The 20,541-nt window shown below is 52.4% G+C and overlaps 1 protein-coding gene across 1 annotated transcript in view; it reads right to left on the bottom strand.

The window, feature by feature from the left end:
- LOC134360069 (neurensin-1-like) overlaps positions 1-14,597 on the bottom strand; it is a 43,744-nt gene extending 29,147 nt beyond the window's left edge. The window contains exon 1 of the mRNA XM_063074153.1: positions 14,400-14,597. The gene's annotated coding sequence lies outside the window, so the exon portion shown is untranslated. The remainder of the gene's footprint in view (positions 1-14,399) is intronic.
- Between the last annotated feature and the right edge of the window lie 5,944 nt (positions 14,598-20,541).

Genomic DNA, 20,541 nt, shown 5'->3' with positions numbered 1-20,541 from the left:
CTGTTGCTGTGCTCCTCTGCATGTGTGTCTGCAGGAACTGAATGACGGTACTAGTCACCTTGAATGAATTCCGCTCCATCGTTAGCAGCTTTGCCGTCAGTGAGCTCTGAGGACTCCAGTCTGCACCATCACCCCCTTCCACTTTAACACACTGCTGAAAACACCTCCCATTTGATGACGATTTGTTTTTTCTGAAAGCGAATCTGTGAAATTCTGAACATACACCTACTGTCTACAGAACCGAACATAGGACATAGAACATTACATCACAGTATAGGACCTTTGGCCCATGACCTTGTGCTGACCTTTTAAGCTACTTGAAGATCAGTCTAACTCTGCTCTCCAATGTTCTATCATCTATGTGCCCATCTAAAAGTCTCTGAAATAATTCTGCTCCTATATCTATGGTCTTAAATGCCCTTAATGTATCTGCCTCTACCACCCTTCTCCCCCGTCCCATCCCCGGAAGGGCATTCCTCGCACTCACCATTCTCTGTGCAAAGAACTTTCCTCTGACATCCCCCTTATACATTCCTCCAATTGTCTTAAAATTGTGCCCTCTTATATTAACTATTTCTACCCAGGGGAAAAATCCCTGGCTGTGCAGTCAATCTATGCCTCTCATCATCTTGTACACCTCCCTCAAGTCCCCTCTCATGGAACCTACACTGTGGGTGTACCTGATTCAAGACTACCAGTGTACTGGAGCAAGACTACAGGTGTACTGGAAGCAAGGCTATAGGTGTTAGAAATAGGTCTCCTTCCTGGGTGTTTTTGCCTGCTCTCCACTTTTTAATTTCAATCCATTGATCATAGTCTCATTCTGGCCTTTTGGCCCACTGTGCCTGTAATAAGCATCAAACACACAATCACACTCATCTTGACATCATTAACTCCCACCCATTCTCCTCTGGACACATTTGAACCCCTTATCTAAGAGATGTGCTGGCATTGGAGATGGTCCAGAAGAGGTTCACTGGAATGATCTGAGGAATGAAAGGGTTAATGCACAAGGAGCGTTTGATGGCTCTGGCCTGCAATCAGCAGTTACTGAGATACTCACACCGCACCATCTGGCACCAACAATCATCCCACGGGTCAAAATCACTTAGAACACATTTCTTCCACGTTTTGATGTTTGGCCTGTACAAGAACTGAACCTCTTGACCATGTCTGAATGCCTTTATGCATTGTGCTGGTGCCAGTGCTGGTGTATCTCATAAAGTGGCCACTGAGTGTATCTGTATGGATAACCTTTAGTTTTCTCTAGAGTAGCTAACTTCTTTTGCTCTGCAAGACTGTACAGCTCCACTTCTTTTAAATAATAACTTCTTTTTATATTCACTTTTAAAGTGTATAACCTCATATTTTCCCACGTTATATTCCTCTTTGTAACTACTTCCTCATTTACTTTTTCTAGCTCCCCTCCTCAAGTTCTGAATATCCTTGTCACAACCTGTTTAAACCACCCACCCCTATATCGACAGAAAATCTGGTTACAATGCACTTGGTTCCTCCATTTATGTCATTAACCATTGCAAAGAAGCAGTTTTGTGGATTCGGTAGATGGAGCGGAAGACACCATCTATGGATAAGTATTTTAACTATTTATTAATAAAAGGAAGTTAAGTTAAAGTCTGTCCTGAGCCTAATAGGCTCATCAGGCCGGTGCTTATGCCGGTTTCCATGGTGTGAAGCGACTGAGAGTACTAGACTCACCCCCCGCCCCCCTGGATAGGATGCCAGTCTATCACGAGGTTAACCCCCAGCATTTGCCCGTATCCATTCTCAGCTGGGTGGACTGGAGCATTGTGTGGTTAAGTGCTTTGCTCAAAGACACAACATGCTACCTTGGCTGGGGCTCAAACTCACGACCTTCAGATCGCTAGTCTAACGCCTTAACCACTTGGCCACGCGGCACACAACAAAAGAAAGACAAACACTAAAACATTCAAGTTACACAGATACTTATCAAAGAGTGCGCATGGACCGTCTATCTGCATCACACTTCCAATCTGTCCATGGCACCCATCACGAGCCGGTCCATATCGAGCGGAGCCCCACACACTCTATATAATATAGCAGTAGTTTCTTCAAATGCGCCAATCAATAGCTAACAAAGTGGCAGTTGTTTTCAACTGGCAGATAGTGTTAAGCCTTCACACTATACTAATTAATCATAAATAATTGAGGTCTCAGTACTGATCCCTGTGGTGTCTTGTAGTTACTGTTTGCTGATATGAAATTATCCCTTTATCGCTGCTCTCTGTTTTCTGTTCGTCAGCCAATATCTGACCCTCGACCATATATTACTCCAATCCAGTATTTTCTTTTCTTGTGAAGGACTATTTTATATGGAATTGTGTGGCTTCTAGAAATCTAAATACAGTCCATTTACTTGTTGCCCTTGATGGCATATCTTTTAGAAATCAAGGTAGGCTACATTGACTAGTGCTCCTTTATTGAATGTCTTCTAAAAACCAAATACATTACATCTATTGGCTTCCCCTTATTGAGAGTCTTCAGGAAATCCAAATACGCTACAGCTACTGGTTCCCCTTTATCCAGCTGCTTGTTACATCCTCAAAGAACTCCACTAAATTTCTCCTATTATTAACTGCTTTAGAAATGGATTCCAGCCTTTGTAGAGTACAAGTAGATTGAAGCAATGCGTCACCATCACTTCATACTTCCTTTACAACTCCTGGATGCAGTTCACCCTCATTCCCCTTCTTGGAGTTATCAATCATAGAAATATAGAAAATAGGTGCAGGAGTAGGCCATTCAGCCCTTCCAGCCTGCACCGCCATTCAGTATGATCATGGCTGATCATCCAACTCAGAACCCTGCACCAGCCTTCCCTCTATACCCCCTGATCCCTCTAGCCACAAGGGCCATATCTAACTCCCTCTTAAATATAGCCAATGAACTGGCCTCAACTGTTTCCTGTGGCAGAGAATTCCACAGATTCACCACTCTCTGTGTGAAGAAGTTTTTCCTAATCTCGGTCCTAAAAGGCTTCCCCTCTACCCTCAAACTGTGAGCCCTCGTTCTGGACTTCCCCAACATTGGGAACAATCTTCCTGCATCTAGCCTGTCCAATCCCTTTAGAATTTTATACGTTTCAATAAGATCCCCCCTCAATCTTCTAAATTCCAGAGAGTATAAGCCTAGTCGATCCAGTCTTTCATCATATGAAAGTCCTGCCATCCCAGGAATCAATCTGGTGAACCTTCTTAGTACTCCATCTATGGCAAGGATGTCTTTCCTCAGATTAGGGGACCAAAACTGCACACAATACTCCAGGTGTGGTCTCACCAAGGCCTTGTACAACTGCAGTAGAACCTCCCTGCTCCTGTACTCGAATCCTCTTGCTATGAATGCCAGCATACCGTTCGCCTTTTTCACTGCCTGCTGTACCTGCATGCCCACTTTCAATGACTGGTGTATAATGACACTCAGGTCTCGTTGCACTTCTTTAGCTTTGCTGATGTCATAACAGCACCACTCCACCAGACTGAGTTGGGCACAGTAACAACACTTTAAAGACATTGAAGTAAGTACATTTATTTATTGTGGTATAATGTAGAACAGGCCTTTCCAGCTCTTTGAGCCATACTGCCCAGCAACCCACCAATTTAACCATAGCCTAATCACAGGACAATTTACAATGACCAATTAACCTACCAATTGGTACGTCTTCAGACTGAGGGAGGAAACCAGAACACCTGGAGGAGAATGTACAAATTCCCGACAGGCAGTGGCTGGATTTGAACCCAGGCCGCACTTTAAAGCATTCTGCTAACCACTATGCTACTGTGCTGTGGAGGGGTTTAGAGAGTTATAGTTTCCTTAAGGTTGTCATTGCCAGGGGAGGAGGTGGTAGTGGGGTTAGGCTCCCACTACCTATTAAGTGCCCCCAACAGTGTGCACCTCAATTAGCCTCTGGCAATGAAGTCCAGTTCCTGGTCTTCACGTGTGGGTTAGCTACTAAGCCCAGTGGAACTGTTTCTACTGACAGGAGAAAGGGCAATGTCGGGTTGCTGTCACCTTAAAACCAGTCACTTTGGGAAGATGGGATTCATCAGCCGTGGTTGGCAGCTCATCTAGGGGAAGGAAACTCTAATCTCAAACCTACGCTGCCTTGTGACTATACACAGTCATGGGGAAGGCTTCAAAGTAAACCCCAAGGAAAAATTTGGAGCTGAAGTCCTTAAGACAGTCCTACATTGAGTTCAACGCTGACTAGCAACTCCTGTGACTGCTGGTGCCGGAATGTGTGGGTCTGTGACTTTCCCTTGGATTCGTCAGCTGTGTGGAGAGGGGTAACCTGTTACACGGGCAGCGGCTTGTTCTCCATATCATACTGCCCTGCCTTGTGTATCATGGAGACATGGTATTCATGGCTGACCCAACCAGTGGAGGGCCTCAGTGGGTTCAGGGACAAATGTGGGCTCTTGGACCAGCTCATTGGTCAACACGAGTTTGGCCGAGGGCCTGGTTCCACGCCTTGTGACTCTATCACTCTCTGATTGTTTGGCCTTAAGCCCCTTTGGTTTTCTGGTCATTGTGACTAAATCCCTCCCTCTCTGTAGCCCATTGAACAGGCAGCACGGCAATGTAGTTGTTAGTGCAATGCTTTACATTACCGGGGTTCACTTCCTCCACTGTCTGTAAGGAGCTTGCACGTTCTTTCCCTGACCTTGTGGGTTCCCTCCGGGTGCCCCCATGTCCTCCCACAGTCCAAAGATGGTTCCAAAGGGTTAATGGATTGTAGGCATGCTATGTTGGTGCCAGGAACATCATGGCCCTTGCGGGCTGCCCCCAGCACATCCTTGGATTGTACTGTATTACGCAAAATGACACACTGCCGTGGACCAATACCCTTAAGCAAGGGATTGATGGAGCCCAGGTTGGGAACCCCTGCTCTATGTTATGATGTACATGTAACGAATAAAACTGATCTTTAATCTATTACAGCTACTTCTCAGTTTCCCTTGATTAATTTCTCCATCTCAGGCTCTGGGGAAGAACTGTTTACATTAATTGCCCTCTTCCTTTCCCTATACCTGCAGGGCGATTTTTACCGATTGCCAGCTGACGTTGTCAGTTTGCTGGTTTAAGCAAGTCACTATTACAGATTGGTAAGATTCTCACAGTTGATGAGCGTGGATGCAAGTACAAGATGGTATATTTCCGTTCTGTTTCACTCTTTCCCCAGTTATTGAGCTTTTTCTCTAAATAGATCAGACGGGAATATTCTCTTTCATCATTCTTAAAGCAAAAAATGCAAGTGACTCAGACAGCAGTCAGGGGTAGATAGACATATGAGCAGATATTTACATAAACACAATAAAATAATAATACATACAGATCATCATATTTACAGCATATAAATCTTTTCTTCAAGATATCCATTTAAATACACACACACACACACACACACACGCACACACACACGCACATATAGACACACACACACACACACGCACATATAGACACACACACACACACACACACACGCACATATAGACACACACACACACACACACGCAGACACATATGCATATATAGTCAAACAGACGCACACTCTCTCTCATACACACACACACATGCAGATGCAAACACACACACGCAGATGCAAACACACACACGCATATACACAAGCACACCACACACACTCCTATATGCATGGGCACACAATGACACACACACACACACACACACTCCTATATGCACGGGCGTACACAGACACACACACACAGGTGCCTATATAGACAGACAGACAGACACACACACACGTGCATGTGTGACTGCATGTAAATGCATAGTGAGAAATGTGATGGAGTTTGGATTAATTCTAGCCGTCACTGCAGATTTTGCTATCATTCACGTCAGCTATCAGGGGATCAGTTGTAGATTTACACAATGCTCCACAACTTCAGGATATTTAAAATTAGAAAGAGCTGGAGAGAATGTAGAGAAAAGGGAACTGACAGGAAAAGGGATAGTTGTCTGGGTCAATAGACTTGCAGGAAGAAGGAATCAGGTTGAATAAATTTAATTAAAGAGGCATCACTGAACAAGAATCAAATTTATTATTACTGACGTCTGTCATGAAATTTGTTTTGTTGTGGCAGCACTACAGTGTATGTACGTACTGTATAAATACATTAAAAATAGTGGAAAAACAGAGAGCAAAAATAGTGAGATAGTGTTCATAGCTTTTGGGACCTTTCAGAAATCTGATGGTGGAAGGGAAGAAGCTGTTTCTAAAACTTTACGTGTGTGTCTTCAGGCTTCTGTATTTCCTGCCTGCTGGCATGGAGAGCAGGACATGTACTGAATGGTCATAGGGAGTGGTCATAATGGAGAGTCGGGGGTGATGGGCCATGGGGGGCGTAACAGGGAATGAGGGGGTGACGGGTAGTGAGGGGGGTGACAGGGGTGACGGGGAGTGAGGGGGTGACGGGGAGTGAGGAGGAGTGAGGGGGAGTGAGGAGGAGTGAGGAGGAGTGAGGAGGGTGATGGGGAGTGAGCAGGTGATGGGTAGTGAGCGTGGTGAGGGGTGTGAAGAAGAGTTGGGGGAGTGAGAGGGTGATGGAGTGAGGGGATGACAGGAAGTGAGGAAGGTGATGGGAAATTAATGGGAGTGAGGGTGGTGATGAGAAGTGAGGGGAATGACGGGGGTTAACAGGGAGTGAGGGAGGTGAAGGGGAGTGGGGGTATCATGGGGAGAGAGGGGGCAGTGAGTGGGTAATGGGGAATGATATAGAGTGGGGGGTGAAGTGGAGTTTGGGATGATGTGAGGAGTGACTGGGAGTGAGGGGGAAGGTGGGACATGAATGGTTGAATGGGAAAGAGAGTTAATGAGAAGTGAGGGGGTGATGGGGAGTGGGGGGGTTTCAGGGTGTGAAGAAGAGTTGAGGGAGTGAGGAGGGTGTTGGTGAGTGAGGGAGGTGACCGGGGTTGAGGGTGTTGATGGGGAGTGAGGGAGTGATGGGGTATTAATGGAATTAAGGAGGGTAACAGGGAGTGAGAGAGTGATGGGGAGAGAGGGCTGATGGAAAGTAAGGGTGGTGAGGGGGTGAAGAAGAGTTGGGGGAGTGAGGAGGGTGTTGGGGAGTGAGGGACATGACCGGGGTTGAGGGGGTGATGGGGAGAGGGGGCTGATGGAAAGTAAGGGTGGTGAGGGGGTGAAGAAGAGTTGAGGGAGTGAGGAGGGTGTTGGGGAGTGAGGGACATGACCGGGGTTGAGGGGGTGATGGGGAGAGGGGGCTGATGGAAAGTGAGGGTGGTGAGGGTGTGAAGAAGAATTGGGGGAGTGAGAAGGTGACAGAAAGTTGGGTGTGAAACATAGTGAGACAGTGTGGAGAGTGAAGGGGGGACAGAGAAAGGGGGTGACGGGGAGTGAGGAGGGAGATTGGAAGTTAATGAGTGTTGGAGGCTGTTGGGACTGAGTGGGGTGACTGGGAGTGAGGGGTGCAGTTGTGAAATGGGGTGGAGAAGAGATGGAGTTTGGGGATGAGGGGAGATGGGATAGTGAGGGGAGTTTGGGTAAGAAGAGAGTGTTTGTATTGGAGGGGTGGGAGGGGGGAGATGGCCAAAGATTGAGAGGAAAGATTTCATAGCAAGAGGGAGGGACAGTGAGAAGAAGAGGGGGAGGGGAAGAGAGAGAGAGTGAAAGAGAGGAGAGGTAAGGGGAGAGAGAGTTAGGAAGAGAGGGGGTAGAAGGAAAGATGGGGAGAGAGAGGTAGAGAGGGGCAGAGGGTGAGGCGGAGAGAGGGAGGAAAGAGAGCTAGGGAGAGAGGGAGAGAGTGAAGAGAGAAGGACAGGGAGAGGGGTGAGAGGGGGGAAGGGTGGAGGGAGAGGGAGAGAGAGAGAGGGGGAGGGGGACAGGGTGGAGGGAGGGGGGGAGAGAGAGAGAGGGAGAGGGGATGGGGTAGAGGGAGGGGGAGAGAGAGAGAGAGGGAGAGGGGCTGGGGTGGAGGGAGAGGGAGAGAGGGAGAGAGAGGGGGGAGGGGGGATGGGGTGGAAGGAGAGGGAGAGAGGGAGGGGGATGGGGTGGAGGGAGAGGGAGAGAGGGAGAGAGGGAGAGAGAGAGAGGGAGGGGGATGGGGTGGAGGGGGAGGGAGAGAGAGAGGGAGAGGGGATGGGGTGGAGGGAGAGGGAGAGAGAGAGAGGGAGGGGGGACGGGGTGGAGGGAGAGGGTAGAGAGAGAGGGTGGGACAGGGTGGAGGGGGGAGAGAGAGAGAGGGAGGGGGATGGGGTGGAGGGAGAGGGAAAGAGAGAGAGAGAGGGAGGGGGATGGGGTGGAGGGAGAGGGAGAGAGGGAGAGAGGAGGGGGGAGGGGGTGGAGGGAGAGGGGGAGAGGGAGGTGGGAGGGGGTGGAGGGAGGGGGAGTGGGAGAGAGAGGGAGAGAGGGAGGGGGGACAGGTTGGAGGGAGAAGGAGAGAGAGAGAGAGGGAGGGGGACGGGGTGGAGGGAAAGGGAGAGAGACAGAGGGGGGAAGGGTGGAGGGAGGGGGGAGAGGGAAAGAGGAAGAGAGAGAGACAGGGAGGGGGGACGGGGTGGAGGGAGGAGAGAGAGAGAGAGGGGGGGAGGGGGACGGGGTGGAGAGCGGGGAGAGAGAGAGGGAGAGGGGCCGGGGTGGAGGGAGAGGGAGAGAGGGAGAGAGAGGGGGGAGGGGGGATGGGGTGGAGGGAGAGGGAGGGAGAGGGAGAGAGGGAGAGAGAGAGAGGGAGGGAATGGGGTGGAGGGGGGAGGGAGAGGGGGGGCAGAGGGGATGGGGTGGAGGGAGAGGGAGAGAGAGGGGGGGAGGGGGACAGGGGGGAGGGCGACGGAGAGAGAGAGAGAGAGGGTGGGACGGGGTGGAGGGAGAGGGAAAGAGAGAGAGAGAGAGAGAGGAAACGGGTTGGAGGGAGAGGGAGAGAGAGAGAGAGGAGGGGGATGGGGTGGAGGGAGAGGGGGAGAGGGAGAGAGAGAGGGAGGGGGGACTGGGTGGAGGGAGAGGGGGAGAGGGAGAGAGGAGGGGGGATGGGGTGGAGGGAGAGGGAAAGAGAGAGAGAGAGAGGGAGGGGGATGGGGTGGAGGGAGAGGGAGAGAGGGAGAGAGGAGGGGGGATGGGGTGGAGGGAGAGGGGGAGAGGGAGGTAGTGAGAGAGAGAGAGGGAGGGGGATGGGGTGGAGGGAGAGGGAGAGAGGGAGGTGGGATGGGGTGGAGGGAGGGGGGAGTGGGAGAGAGAGGGAGAGAGGGAGGGGGGACAGGTTGGAGGGAGAAGGAGAGAGAGAGAGAGGGAGGGGGATGGGGTGGAGGGAGAGGGGGAGAGAGAGAGAGGGGGAGGGGGACGGGGTGGAGGGAAAGGGAGAGAGACAGAGGGGGGAAGGGTGGAGGGAGAGGGGGAGAGGGAGAGAGGAAGAGAGAGAGACAGGGAGGGGGGACGGGTTGGAGGGAGAAGGAGAGAGAGAGGGGGGGAGGGGGACGGGGTGGAGGGAGAGCGGGGAGAGAGAGAGGGAGAGGGGCCGGGGTGGAGGGAGAGAGAGAGAGGGAGAGAGAGGGGGGAGGGGGGATGGGGTGGAGGGAGAGGGAGGGAGATGGAGAGAGGGAGAGAGGGAGAGAGATAGAGGGAGGGAACGGGGTGGAGGGGGGAGGGAGAGGGGGGCAGAGGGGACGGGGTGGAGGGAGGGGAGAGAGAGAGAGGGAGGGGGATAGGGTGGAGGGAGAGGGAAAGAGAGAGAGAGAGAGAGAGAGGAAACGGGGTGGAGGGAGAGGGAGAGAGAGAGAGAGAGGAGGGGGATGGGGTGGAGGGAGAGGGGACGGAGAGAGAGAGAGGGAGGGGGGACTGGGTGGAAGGAGAGGGAGAGAGGGAGGTAGTGAGAGAGAGAGAGGGAGGGGGATGGGGTGGAGGGAGAGGGGGAGAGAGAGGGGGGATGGGGTGGAGGGAGAGGGAGAGAGGGAGGGGGGATGGGGTGTAGGGAGGGGGAGTGGGAGAGAGAGGGAGAGAGGGAGGGGGGACAGGTTGGAGGGAGAGGGAGAGAGAGAGAGAGGGAGGGGGACGGGGTGGAGGGAGAGGGAGAGAGGGAGGGGGGATGGGGTGGAGGGAGGGGGGAGTGGGAGAGAGAGGGAGAGAGGGAGGGGGACAGGTTGGAGGGAGAGGGGAGAGAGAGAGGGAGGTGGGACGGGGTGGAGCGAGGGCGAGAGAGAGAGAGAGAGAGAGGGAGATGGGGTGGAGCAGGGGGGAGAGAGAAGAGGGAGGGGGGATGGGGTGGAGCGAGAGAGGGAGGGGGGACGGGGCAGAGGGGGAGAGGGAGAGAGAGAGAGAGGGAGGTGGGATGGGGTGGAGGGAGAGGGGGAGAGAGAGAGAGAGGGAGGGGGGACGGGGTGGAGCGAGAGAGGGAGGGGGGACGGGGCAGAGGGAGAGAGAGAGAGAGAGAGAGAGAGGGAGGATGGGGTGGAGGGAGAGGGGGAGAGAGAAAGAGAGGGAGGGGGGATGGGGTGGAGGGAGAGGGAAAGAGAGAGAGGGAGGGGGATGGGGTGGAGGGAGGGGGAGTGAGAGGGAGTGAGGGGGATGGGGTGGAGAGAGAGGGAGAGAGGGAGGGGGAGGGGGTGGAGGGAGAGGGGAGAGATAGAGGGAGGGAGGGGGGACGGGGTGGAGGGAGAGGGAGAGAGGGGGGGATGGGGTGGAGGGAGAGAGAGAGAGGGAGGGGGACGGGGTGGAGGGTGAGGGAGAGAGGGAGGGGGGATGGGGTGGAGGGAGAGGGAGAGAGGGAGGGGAGATGGGGTGGAGGGAGGGGGGAGTGGGAGAGAGAGGGAGAGAGGGAGGGGGGACAGGTTGGAGGGAGAGGGAGAGAGAGAGAGGGAGGGGGACGGGGTGGAGGGAGAGGGGGAGAGAGAGAGAGAGGGGAGGGGGACGGGGTGGAGGGTGAGGGAGAGAGGGAGGGGGGATGGGGTGGAGGGAGAGGGAGAGAGGGGGGATGGGGTGGAGGGAGAGAGAGAGAGGGAGGGGGACGGGGTGGAGGGTGAGGGAGAGAGGGAGGGGGGATGGGGTGGAGGGAGGTAGGAGTGGGAGAGAGATGGGGGACAGGTTGGAGGGAGAGGGAGAGAGAGAGAGAGGGAGAGGGGATGGGGTGGAGGGAGAAGGAGAGAGGGAGGGGGGACGGGGTGGAGAGAGAGGGAGAGAGGGAGGGGGATGGGGTGGAGGGAGGGGGGAGAGGGAGAGAGAGAGAGAGGGAGAAGGGACGGGGTGGGGGGAGAGGGAGAGAGGGAGGTAGAGAGAGAGAGATGGAGGGGCATGGGGTGGAGGGAGAGGGAGAGAGGGGGAGAGAGAGAGGGAGGGAGACGGGGTGGAGGGAGAGGGAAAGAGAGAGAGAGGGAGGGGGATAGGGTGGAGGGAGGGGGAGAGGGAGAGAGAGAGAGGGAGAGGGGACGGGGTGGAGGGAGAGGGAGAGAGGGAGGTAGAGAGAGAGAGGGGGGGATGGGGTGGAGGGAGAGGGAGAGAGGGGGAGAGAGAGAGGGAGGGGGGACGGGGTGGAGGGAGAGTGGGAGAGGGAGGTAGAGAGAGAGAGAGAGAGAGGGAGGGGAATGGGGTGGAGGGAGACAGAGAAAGAGAGGCGGGGAGGGGGACAGGGTGGAGGGAGAGGGTAGAGAGAGAGGGTGGGACGGGGTGGAGGGAGGGGGAGAGAGAGAGAGAGGGAGGGGGACGGGGTGGAGGGAGAGGGGGAGAGAGAGAGAGAGAGGGAGGGGGACGGGGTGGAGGGAGAGGGGGAGAGAGAGAGAGAGGGAGGGGGACGGGGGGGAGGGAGAGGGAGAGAGGGAGGGGAGATGGGGTGGAGGGAGGGGGGAGTGGGAGAGAGAGGGAGAGAGGGAGGGGGGACAGGTTGGAGGGAGAGGGAGAGAGAGAGAGGGAGGGGGACGGGGTGGAGGGAGAGGGGGAGAGAGAGAGAGAGGGAGGGGGACGGGGTGGAGGGTGAGGGAGAGAGGGAGGGGGGATGGGGTGGAGGGAGAGGGAGAGAGGGAGGGGAGATGGGGTGGAGGGAGGGGGGAGAGGGAGAGAGAGGGAGAGAGGGAGGGGGGACAGGTTGGAGGGAGAGGGAGAGAGAGAGAGGGAGGGGGACGGGGTGGAGGGAGGGGGGGAGAGAGAGAGAGAGGGAGGGGGACGGGGTGGAGGGAGAGGGGGAGAGAGAGAGAGAGAGAGGGAGGGGGATGGGGTGGAGGGAGGTAGGAGTGGGAGAGAGAGGGAGAGAGGGAGGGGGACAGGTTGGAGGGAGAGGGGAGAGAGAGAGGGAGGTGGGACGGGGGTGGAGGGAGGGGGAGAGACAGAGAGGGGGGCGGGGTGGAGGGAGGGGAGGGGAGGAGAGAGAGAGAGGGGGGGATGGGGTGGAGGGAGAGGGAGAGAGAGAGGGAGAGGGGATGGGGTGGAGGTAGAAGGAGAGAGGGAGGGGGATGGGGTGGAGGGAGAGGGGAGAGAGAGTGGGAGGGAGGGGGGACGGGGTGGAGAGAGAGGGAGAGAGGGAGGGGGATGGGGTGGAGGGAGAGGGGAGAGATAGAGGGAGGGAGGGGGGACGGGGTGGAGGGAGAGGGAGAGAGGGGGGATGGGGTGGAGGGAGAGAGAGAGAGGGAGGGGGACGGGGTGGAGGGTGAGGGAGAGAGGGAGGGGGGATGGGGTGGAGGGAGAGGGAGAGAGGGAGGGGAGATGGGGTGGAGGGAGGGGGGAGTGGGAGAGAGAGGGAGAGAGGGAGGGGGGACAGGTTGGAGGGAGAGGGAGAGAGAGAGAGAGGGAGGGGGACGGGGTGGAGGGAGAGGGGGAGAGAGAGATAGAGGGAGGGGGACGGGGTGGAGGGAGAGGGGGAGAGAGAGAGAGAGAGGGAGGGGGGATGGGGTGGAGGGAGGTAGGAGTGGGAGAGAGAGGGAGAGAGGGAGGGGGACAGGTTGGAGGGAGAGGGGAGAGAGAGAGAGAGGGGGCGGGGTGGAGGGAGGGGAGAGAGAGGGAGGGGGGCGGGGTGGAGGGAGAAGGAGAGAGGGAGGGGGACGGGGTGGAGGGTGAGGGAGAGAGGGAGGGGGGATGGGGTGGAGGGAGAGGGAGAGAGGGAGGGGAGATGGGGTGGAGGGAGGGGGGAGTGGGAGAGAGAGGGAGAGAGGGAGGGGGGACAGGTTGGAGGGAGAGGGAGAGAGAGAGAGGGAGGGGGACGGGGTGGAGGGAGAGGGGGAGAGAGAGAGAGAGGGAGGGGGAAGGGGTGGAGGGAGAGGGGGAGAGAGAGAGATAGAGGGAGGGGGGATGGGGTGGAGGGAGGTAGGAGTGGGAGAGAGAGGGAGAGAGGGAGGGGGACAGGTTGGAGGGAGAGGGGAGAGAGAGAGAGGGGGCGGGGTGGAGGGAGGGGAGAGAGAGGGAGGGGGGCGGGGTGGAGGGAGAGGAGGAGAGAGAGGGGGGGACGGGGTGGAGGGAGAGGGAGAGAGAGAGGGAGAGGGGATGGGGTGGAGGGAGAAGGAGAGAGGGAGGGGGGATGGGGTGGAGGAGAGGGGAGAGAGAGAGGGAGGGAGGGGGGACGGGGTGGAGAGAGAGGGAGAGAGGGAGGGGATGGGGTGGAGGGAGAGGGAGAGAGGGAGGGGGATGGGGTGGAGGGAGGGGGAGAGAGAGAGGGGGGGCGGGGTGGAGGGAGGGGAGAGAGAGAGGGAGGGGGACGGGGTGGAGGGAGAGGAGGAGAGAGGGAGAGGGGATGGGGTGGAGGGAGAAGGAGAGAGGGAGGGGGGATGGGGTGGAGGGAGGGGGGATGGGGTGGAGGGAGAGGGGAGAGAGAGAGGGAGGGAGGAGGGACGGGGTGGAGAGAGAGGGAGAGAGGGAGGGGGATGGGGTGGAGGAAGAGGGGGAGAGGGGGAGAGGGAGAGATAGAGGGAGGGAGGGGGACGGGGTAGAGGGAGGGAGGGGGACGGGGTGGAGGGAGAGCGAGAGAGAGAATCTGATGAGAAGAACTAAACAGTCCAACAACATTTCAAAGGGAGAACGAGAAGGCAGTTCAGAAAGGGAAATTTAAAATCCGATTCAAGGACAGTGTGGGATAAACTGAAGAACGCTGAAGAATATTGCTCCATTATATTTAACAAAAGATAGACAAAATTCAAAGGACTTGATCAGAAAGCTGAAAGATAATGTAATTACAGAGCGGAGATAACAATAAGAATGAAAGAAACATACTCTGACCTTAACCCTAAGGGATTTTTAACTGTTTGCAAACGGAATGATTGCCACAAGTGCAGCCTTGAATCAGGGGAAATTGCTGCGGTCTGCACCAGTGATAATGCCTCCACAGTCTGTGGTGTGAGGGTACACACAGCCAAGCTCGGCAGTGGGCTTCACTGGCAGACGGGGAGAATGGATGGAGGTTCATTCCCCTGAATGGTTTTACCTGTTGCTTTAAAGCAGCAATTCCATCCAGAAGTTGTCAGAGCCCGACGAGATTGTTCCCCGCTCTGAGGTCAGGGTGTTGCTGGTTCCTGGTTTCCAGCGGTTCTTCCTGCCCGCCAGTTTCACACTGACGACTCCCGTCCAGAACCGTCCATCCTCTCCCTCGCACACACACACACACTGAGCAACTCAGCTCCGCTTCAACCTTGAGAACTGTGCCGGCAGACAGGAAGCTCCAGAAATAACTAGATTATGCAGTTCCTGTTGGTTATTCATCCCTCAGCTGCTTTGCCCTACACACATAGTACTAGGCATGTGTTTTTAAAATATATATGAAAAGGTTATTTTGCAGATCGCTGTCCACACCTTTCAGGCGTTCGCTGACCCTTCACCCGAATCCGGATCGGATCCCGGTGTTTGCTAGTAAAACACACGGGCTAAGCGGGAAAGTTAGCAAAAACAAATACACCTCCGAACTAAAAACTTTTCAAATGTGCAAATGTTATATAATGTAAAGTGGCAGAATCAGAATCTGTATCATAATCCGAATCGGAATCGGAATCGGAATCAGGTTTAACATCACTGACCTATGTCGTGAAATTTGTTGTTATGGGGCAACAGTACATTGCAATACAAAACAAATTTTTAACATAGAACATAGAATAGTACAGCACAGTACAGGCCCTTCGGCCCACAATGTTGTGCCGACCCTCAAACCTTGCCTCCCTTATAACCCCCCACCTTAAATTCCTCCATATACCTGTCGAGTAGTCTCTTAAACTTCACTAGTGTATCTGCCTCCACCGCTGACTCAGGCAGTGCATTCCACGCACCAACCACTCTCTGAGTAAAAAACCTTCCTCTAATATCCCCCTTGAACTTCAAACCCCTTACCTTAAAGCCATGTCCTCTTGTATTGAGCTGTGGTGCCCTGGGGCAGAGGTGCTGGCTATCCACTCTATCTATTCCTCTTATTATCTTGTACACTTCTATCATGTTTCCTCTCATCCTCCTTCCCTCCAAAGAGTAAAGCCCTAGCTCCCTTAATCTCTGATCATAATGCATACTCTCTAAACCAGGTACCATCCTGGTAAATCTCCTCTCTACTCTTTCCAATGCTTCCACATCCTTCCTATAATGAGGTGACCAGAACTGGACAGGGTACTCCAAGTGTGGCCTAACCAGAGTTTTATAGAGCTGCATCATTACCTCGTGACTATTAAACTCCATCCCTCGACTTATGAAAGCTAACACCCCATAAGCTTGCTTAACTATCCTATCTACCTGTGAGGCAACTTTCAGGGATCTGTGGACATGTACCCCCAGATCCCTCTGCTCCTCCACACTACCAAGTATCCTGCCATGTACTTCGTACTCTGCCTTGGAGTTTGTCCTTCCAAAGTGTACCACCTCACATTTCTCCGGGTTGAACTCCATCTGCCACTTCTCAGCCTATTTATGCATCCTATCAATGTCTCTCTGCAATCTTTGACAATCCCCTACACTATCTACAACACCACCAACTTTTGTGTCATCTGCAAATTTGCCAACCCACCCTTTTACCCCAACATCCAGGACATTAATAAAAATAACGAAAAGTAGCGGTCCCAGAACAGATCCTTGTGGGACACCACTAATCACAACCCTCCAATCTGAATGTACTCCCTCCACCATGACCCTCTGCTTTCTGCAGGCCAGCCAATTCTGAATCCACCTGGCCAAACTTCCCTGGATCCCATGCCTTCTGACTTTCTGAATAAGCCCACCATGTGGAACCTTGTCAAATGTCAAAGTTCCCTCTCATTGGTGAATACTGAAGAGAAGTATTCAGTGAGGACCTCGCTCACTTCCACAGCCTGCAGGCACATCTTCCCACCTTTATCGCTAATCGGTCCTACCTTCAATCCTGTCATCCTTTTGTTCTTCACATAATTGAAGAATGCCTTGGGGTTTTCCTTTACCCTACTCGCCAAGGCCTTCTCATGCTCCATTCTTGCTCTCCTCAGCCCTTTCTTAAGCTCCTTTCTTGCTACCCTATATTCCTCAATAGACCCATCTGATCCATGCTTCCTAAACCTCATGTATGCTGCCTTCTTCCACCTGACTAGATTTTCCACCTCACTTGTCACGCATGGTTCCTTCACCCTACCATCCTTTATCTCCCTCACCGAGACAAATTTATCCCTAACATCCTGCAAGAGATCTCTAAACATCGACCACATGTCCATAGTACATTTTCCTGCAAAAACACCATCCCAATTCACACCCACAAGTTTTAGCCTTATAGCCTCATAATTTGCCCTTCCCCAATTAAAAATTTTACTGTCCTCTCTGATCCTATCCTTTTCCATGATAATGCTAAAGGCCGGGGAGCAGTGGTCACTGTCCCCTAGATGCCCACCCACTGAGAGATCTGTGACCCGACCTGGTTCGATACCTAATACTAGATCTATTATGGCTTTCCCCATAGTCGGCCTGTCAACATGCTGTGACAGGACTCTGTCCCGGACACACTTAACAAACTCTGCCGCGTCTAAACCATTGGAACTAATTAGGTGCCAATCAATATTAGGGAAGTTAAAGTCACCCATGATAACAGCCCTGTTATTTTTGCACCTTTCCAAAATCTGCCTCCCAATCTGCTCCTCGGTATCTCTGCTGCTACCAAAGGGCCTATAGAATACTCCCAATAGAGTAACTGCTCCCTTCCTGTTCCTGACTTCCACCCATACTGACTCAAAAGAAGATCCTGCTACATTACCCACCCTTACTGTAGCTGTAATAGTATCCCTGACCAGTAATGCCACCCCTCCTCCACTTCCCACCCCCCCCCATCACTTTTAAAGCACTGAAATCCAGGAATATTGAGAATCCATTCCTGCCCTGGTGCTAGCCAAGTCTCTGTAATGGCCACTACATCACAATTCCATGTATGTATCCAAGCTCTCAGTTCATCACCTTTGTTCCTGATGCTTCTTGCATTGAAGTATACACACTTAAGCCCTTCTACCTTACTACCTTTATACCCTTTATTCTGCTTCTCTTTCCTCAAAGCCTCTTCATATGTTAGATCTGGCTTTACTCCATGCACCTCTTCCACTGCTGTATCGCTCCAGGTCCCATCCCCCTTGCAAATTAATTTAAACCTTCCCAAACCATGCTAGCAAACCTACCTGCAAGGATATTGCTCCCCCTCGCGTTCAGGAGCTACCCATCCAATCTGTACAGGTCCCACCTTCCCCAGAAGAGATCCCAATGATCCAAAAATCTAAAACCCTGCCCCCTGCACCAACTCCTCAGCCACACATTCAACTGCCATCTCCTCCAATTCTTACCATCACTATCACGTAGCACTGGCAGCAATCCTGAGAACGCCACCATTGAGGTCCTGTTCTTCAGCCTTCTGCCTAGTTCCCGAAACTCACACTTCAGGACCTCATCCCTCTTCCTGTCTATGTCGTTGGTACCAACATGTATCACGACTTCTGGTTGCTTTCCCTCTCGTACCAGGATGTCATGCACCCGGTCAGAGACATCCCGGACCCTGGCACCCAGGAGGCAACAAACCATGCGGGTGTCCTTCTCACGTCCACAATATCTCCTGTCTGCTCCCCTGACTATAGAGACCCCAATGACAACAGCTGTCCTCTTCTCTGTCCCACCCTTCTGCACCACAGGGTCAGACTCAGTGCCAGAGGCCCTGCCACCATGGCTCACCCCGGTCGGTCATTCCTGCCAACAGTATCCAGGACAGTAAACTTATTATTCAGGGGAATGGCTACAGGGGTGCTCTGCACTACCTGTCTGCTCACCTTTGCTTTCCCCCCTCTGACTGTCACCCAACGACCTGCTTCCAGCAGGCTAGGTGTGACTACCTCCCTGTAGCTCTCATCTATTGTACAATTGTAAATTATGGAAAGAAATATATATACAGAGAGAGCATACGGTATATGATGTTAAATTAAATAAATAACACAAAAAGAGAAAAAAGTAATGAGGTAGTGTTCATAGGCTCAACGTCCATTCAGAAATCTGACGTCTGAGGGCAAGTGGCTGATTATATATGACATATTTACTCACCTTTATAATTTATACTTGTTTTTATATTTAGTTTATCATTTAGTCAATCTTAAGTAAGCATTAATTTATTATGCAATCATGAAGCGTTAGAGCACTGATTGGAATTTGCAGGCAATTTGCACACAGTAAGGTCCCTGTAAATGTAGCCCACCCACGACCAGATAGCTCTGAGATACAGTTTAAAAGCTGGTCAATAATCAGATATCAAACCTCTTTCCTCTTTCTTCTTTCCAATTAGAGAGAGACCAACCATCACCATATCCCATTACAAACCTTTCCCATTACATAAGGACCAACCATCATCATACCCCATTACGTGCCTTTCCCATTACAAAGGGACCAGACATCACCATATCCTATAACACATCTTTCCGATTACAGAGACAACAACCATCCCCATATTCCATTGCAAACCTTTCCCATTAGAGACCAATCATCACCATATCCCATTATAAACCTTTCCCATTATATAGGGACCAACCATCGCCATATCCCATTACACACCTTTCCTATTACAGACAGACCAACAATCATATCCCATTTCACACCTTTCCCATTACAGTGGGACCAAGCATCACCATATCCCATTACAAACCTTTCCCATTAGAGACCAATCATCACCATATCCCATTACAAACCTTTCCCATTAGAGACCAATCATCACCATATCCCATTACAAACCTTTCCCATTAGACAGCGACCAGCCATTGCCATATCCCATTTCACCCCTTTCCCATTACAGTAGAACCAAGCATCTCCATATCCCATTACAAACCACACCTTTCCCATTTCTCACAAATACCGTTTGTTGCTGTGACCATGACTAATTTTAAATCCATGATCAATAGTTTCTTGTTAGCCAAGAGGTGTATGGAACAGATGACTGTATGGTGACACATTGTCTGTTCGTACATGATCAATTTAGTCAACTGCATATACTAGCAACAACAACAACAACTTCCATTCATACAGCACCTTTAATTTATCAGCTCTAAACTTGTGACCACATGAAATCAATTTCAAGTTACACAAGACAATGTTAGACAGATGGTTAAAAGTTTAGTCAAAAATTGTTTTAAGGAGTCTCCTAAAACAGCTGAATGCAATAGAGAAGTTTCTTTCCATATTTCCTTATGAAATAGGAGGCCATTCAACCCATTGAGTTAATGCTAGCTCCTTGCTACCTTTTCTCTTTCTCTGTAATCCCTTCCCATTACCCTGTCCCAGCCAATTCCACTGCTCACCACACACCAGGTACAATTCTAATTGATCTGCTACGTGGCTTTGGACTGTGGGAGGAAACCAGAGAACCGAGAGGAAACCCATGCAGTCACAGGGAGAACGTGCAAACTCCATGGATGTCAGGACTGATCAAAGCTCCCAGCCACAGAAAGAATATTTCAAGAATTAAGGCAAACCCATTTGGCTGCACGGATGCCAAAGTGGAACAACTAAATTACCTTTGTATGACAACTCCCTTCTATCCATTCTCCCCCCACCTTTTGTTTTCCCTTATAACCTGGCCCCATCACCCCCTTTCTCCTCCCCTGCTATTTCATCTGCCCATCACCCAAATGTTCCTCCCTCCATTTCATCTCCTCATTTCCCTTCCTTTACTCCATGATCCACTGTCCACTCCTACCAGATTCCATCTTCTTCAGTCCTTTGTCACTTCCACATATCACCTCTCAGCTTCTTACATCATTCCCAATTTCTCCCACTCTCAGCTGCCTATTAACCCTTTCTTCCTCACTAGATCCTTCCTCTCCTCCCTCCACCACACTTTTTTGGCTATCTCTCCATTTGATTTATATATATATTTTTCTCGCCCCTAATGGGTGGTGTGTATGCGTATTTTTCCCTCAATCTTGCGTCTTCTACCAGACAGCTGGGAGCTTGCTGGTTCAGTGCAGTATACTTGTTGTTCCCAGTAGTGTGCTCTTCTGGACCAAGATCTCAGATATTGTTCCCGGGATTTGTTGGAGCCTTCCACATCCTTTCTATCTGCTCTTTCAAGCGCTGGTATTTCTCCAGCTTCTACTTCTCATATTCTTTCTTCGTGG

Source organism: Mobula hypostoma, chromosome 2 (genome assembly GCF_963921235.1).
Source record: "Mobula hypostoma chromosome 2, sMobHyp1.1, whole genome shotgun sequence".
NCBI lineage: Eukaryota > Metazoa > Chordata > Chondrichthyes > Myliobatiformes > Myliobatidae > Mobula > Mobula hypostoma.
Note: the sequence above shows the minus strand (reverse complement) of the source record. Positions and strands in the feature narration are given on the sequence as shown.